The sequence below is a fragment of the Phyllostomus discolor genome, chromosome 5, assembly GCF_004126475.2.
Source record: "Phyllostomus discolor isolate MPI-MPIP mPhyDis1 chromosome 5, mPhyDis1.pri.v3, whole genome shotgun sequence".
NCBI classification, from domain to species: Eukaryota; Metazoa; Chordata; class Mammalia; order Chiroptera; family Phyllostomidae; genus Phyllostomus; species Phyllostomus discolor.
In genome coordinates this window covers 119,167,542-119,172,190 of record NC_040907.2, presented here as the reverse complement: position 1 = coordinate 119,172,190, position 4,649 = coordinate 119,167,542, and positions in this window count along the sequence as shown.

Genomic DNA, 4,649 nt, shown 5'->3' with positions numbered 1-4,649 from the left:
TCCCTCAGCCTCTTTTCCTGTCAATCCCAGAAAGTTTCCTTTGTCCCTTTCCAGTCAATACCATCTTTCCCTAAGATACACACCAGAGACAATCACTATTCTGACTTTTATCACCATAGATTACTTTTCCTTCTAGTTCTAGTTCTAAACATTTTCATTCTGTTACACTTATCTACTTGTCTATTCTTAATCCAATATCACACTGCCTTGATATACTGCCTTGAAGTTAGGTAGTATAAATTTTCTAATTTTTTTCTTTACAAAATTGTTTTTGCTATTTCATTCTTTAATTTTTCATATAATTTTTAGAATTACTATTTCAATTCTTCAAAAAAAATGCTTTGATCTTGTTTGGGACCTCACTGAATCTACAGATCAATTCAGAGAAAGTTGACATCTTATTCATATTGAATTTTCCAATCCGTGTATATGGTATATCTCTCCATTTTTTAAAATTTTTTTATTCTTCACAACAATGTTTTGTTGTTCTCAATACAGAGGTCTTTCACCATGTTCATTCCCAAGCAATTTATATTTTGTGATGGTATTGTAAAAATTAAAAACATCATTTTCAACTGTTTGTTGCTAGTGTAAAGTTCTCTTTTTAGTGTTTGGGAGGTAAGCCATGCAAGGCCCACCATAGGGAGATGATCTCCCTAAGAGTGAATTCAAAACAGAGAGGAGCATAGCTGAAAGATGGAAGTGGTGGGAGGAGAGAGAGAGAGAGAGAGAGAGAGAGAGAGAGAGAGAGAGAGAGAGAGAGAGAGAGAGAGATAGAGAGGGCTCTGAAGAAAGGATTTGAGCTCTTACATTCAATTTTGCCAGGTCTACCCTGGACTTTACTGGACACAATACATTTATTTATTTTTGCTAAAGGCATTTTGAGCTGGATTCCTGTCACTTGCAGTTGAAAGAGTACTAATTCAATTGCTGACTTGGCTTAGCCTTGCAGACTAGTGTGTATGTGTGGGTGTGAGTTCCATGCCAATAAAGAAAAGAAAAAACGTGAGAATCCAATTTTTATTCCATCTTCTCATGAGTGAGAGCTGTGGGCCCACTGGTTTCCTCATTAGGTGACCTATTATGTAATCTCATTGCTTAATTCTGTTCTTTTTTCCCCCCTTCCTTCCTTCCTTCCTTCCTTCCTTCCAAACAGTCTAAACCTATATTAAAAAACCCAACATTGTCTCTGTTAGCTGGAGTGTGGTCCTGCCATTTGAGATACAGCAGATCTCAGTTTTACTGAAGAACATAGGATTTATATATTCTTCACCTCTTGGGGCTTGTGGCATGACAAAAATCATACTAGGTTTTGATGGCTGCTTTTTTGGCAACTCTGTAATGTCACTGCCTCTGTGGGAAGGACTTGGGGATAGGAGTGGGGAATGTGTGTATGGGAAGCACTGACTATTTTTTCCAGTAGTTTAGCCATTTATCCATATGATCATCCATCCTCTTAGTACTGAATTTTTATTGGAAAGAAAGGGAAACCATGTATTGGGTGCATTTCATATGCATTATTTCATGTGATTCCCATGACAAGCCTTTAAAATGGACATTATCATCACCCCTGTTTTTCAGGTGAGGAAGCTGAAGCTTAGGGCATTTAAGCCATGTATAAGTCCAGACAATGAGAAAGTTACAGAGCTAACATTCAACCCCCCAACACTCAGGCTCTTTTTATTTTGAGGAGCTTTCTTGGTTTTCTGTCTGTGATGTCCATGCTAAACAGTGTAAGGGGAAGGTGGAAGGATTATCAGTGACTGAGTGTGAATATTGTTATCCAACCTAACAGTCATTAGAGGAGCTGAGACAAGGAGTGAATAACTGTAATATAAAGCAGGAAAGCAAGAGTATCTTAATGTAATGAAACTAATATTCAGAATATAGGAAGAAAAAAATGAGAATTCTAGGGAATTCTCTAAATCATAAGTTATTCTCAAGACTTCCAATGTTCTTCATTCTGTACTCATTATTATGTATAGCTAACAGTTTTTATTTAAGAAATAAGAAATAATAAGTTAGTGGAGTAGAAATATAGCCTATAGTGGCTTTGAAACACCAGAAAATGCCAGAGAACATAATTGGGTAGTGTTTGAATAATGTAACATGCAGATCTCCTAGCAAGGTTAACAGCACTAAGGAATTACTAGTCTTCCAAAACTTGTTATTTCTTGGAACACCACTCATAGGATTTATGTAAAGTATACTATGCATATAAACCTATTAATATTTATTTCATTTGCAAGAATAACTCACTGTTAGCAGCAAAAGGGGCATCAAATACACCGTGGCAGCATAGCAACAGCTATGAGTAAGACTGACTCATGTCAACCCTCACCTTTAGCTCTGCGTGTTGACATTCCCTGCCCTTGGTTTTGACTTGGCATCAGTGGAGGCCTTTGAACCAGTAATGTCTCTATATTGAAAACTTTAATTCTCACAGGAGAATTATGATGCTTTTTCTTGTTTTCTTGATTATTTTTTTCTTGAGAGTTGAGATTTGGGAAAATATTTAAATTCCCTGAGAAATAACAGGAAGGGATTTCTGAATGGATACACTGGCCTTGATGGAGGTGCAGATATAAGCTAAAGGATTTGGGGAAGCTAAATGTAAGGCATATCTGTAGAACTCACAGTAGACTTCCTATGGAAGCTGCCATTTGAACAGGGCTATGAAGGGTGCCCAAGATTTAGAGATTGGAGTTGGGGGAAGGATATGGAGGAAGGCTTTGTAGGTTGAAGGCACAGCTCGAGTAAAGAGACTGGGAAGCTGAAATCTAGGGATATGCCAGGAAGTTAGATTCACCTTGAGCAGAAAGTGTGTGAAAAGGGTGAAAGGTGGTTTCAATAAGATTGGAAGGATAGAGTGGGACTGATCCTTTTGGACCAGAGCAGGGCTCATATATCATTTGCATCTCCCTGTCTTGTAAAGTGGGTACCCCAAGGTTATATGTTTTGTTATGATGAGGAAACAGGCTCATGAGTTAAATGATTTGCTAAAGATCACACAGGTAATAAATAAATAGTAGAAGCTGGGGAACACAGTCTAATGTCTTGCCCATCACAAGAACACATTGGAAGTTTGTAGAATGAAGAAATCATGGTGTCTTTCTTAGGTGTCTATTGAGTTGAACTAAGGTGTAGAAATTAGAGGGAAATTTGATTTTGGTTTAATATGAGCAAACACTTTCAGGCAAAACAGGCTTCCATAGCAAGTTGTTTTAACAAGCACTTTTTGAGATATCTATTTGCATGTTATCTGTCATCTATCTGTTTATCTCTTACTGATGTTATGAGTTTGTAACTGATCATGGCTCACTTTTTCTTTTGGCCACAAGGAAGCTCAATGTCAAATTTGTGGCTCCATAGAATGAATGATCTGCCTTTCTGCATGCTAATCTTATCCTTGTTTTATTTTTTTTCTTGCTCCTTTGTCCCTGTGCATTGGAAATATTCATTCAGGCCGCTTCAAATTTGGATATAATTAACAAATTAATTGGGCACAGACTGAGAAACTCTAATAATCAGATGTGCAAAATGGTGTAATGTGTGCCTTGTCAGGTCATGAGCTCACTGCCACCAGAGGTGTGTGAAGAGGCTGGAGGACCATTTGTCTCAAAGACCCTTTCAGTTCTGAAATTTGTTTTGATTGTAAAAGTTGAAAATACATCATTCTTTCACTGTGCCCACAACCATCCCTCCAACAAGCTGTACCCCAGTGCCTGTAATAAAATCCTCATCTCCTCATAGGCCTGAGGTCCTCTGGGTACACAGGCTAATGAGGCTCTGAGGGCTGGGGATGCAGGCTGCCTGGTACTGGGGAAACAGTACAGATGACATTAATAGTATGTGACTAGCAGTGGATTGATTGAGTAAGCAGATGTTAAGATTTTTGCTGATAATGATTCATTACTATTTGGGAAAACCTGATACGAATGTTCTCACTCTAGGAATTAATTAGTTTATGCTTCATCAGTCGCATTGAGCAGTGTGTAAATGGCCCTTCTGAGTACAGAGCTCTTCAGTTAGGGGAATTAACATTCCTTCCACCCAGCAAGACATGAGAACAGAGAGCTAGCTTCCTTCCATGGAAGAGCAGGCAGAGGGGGAGGGGAGGAACAAGGAGACAGGGAGGCATCCACCTGAGATCTGCCTTCCCAGCATCCATCCCCCTTCCTCCTCTGCTTACCATTTGGAGGTGGTCCACTTTACCACTCTCAATCTGTGCTAAGGTGGGGCCCCTCTCCAGCTCAAGGGAGGGAGAACATTTAATCAAAGCTGAGCCAACCAGTATACTGAGTTACCTGGGCCACAGGGATTGGTTCTGGGATGTACCTGTATGACCCAATCAGATTCCATGAGACTTGATGAGACATTTGCTGAGAATCTAGGGAAAGCCATTCTTTCCCTTTTCCCAAAGAGATGTGAGGTAGGAGCTGCATCAGCCTTTTTGTGATTCTAGCCTCCAAACTATTGAGTCATTCCCAGCATTTGAGCATTCCCAGCTGGTGTCACATGGAGCAGAGAGACAACTGTCCCCACTGAGACCTGTCCAAATTACAGATTTACCAGCAAATAAGACTTTTTTTTAAGCCTCTAACTTTGGGGCTATTTGCTACATAGCAGTTGGTAACTAGAACAGTTCA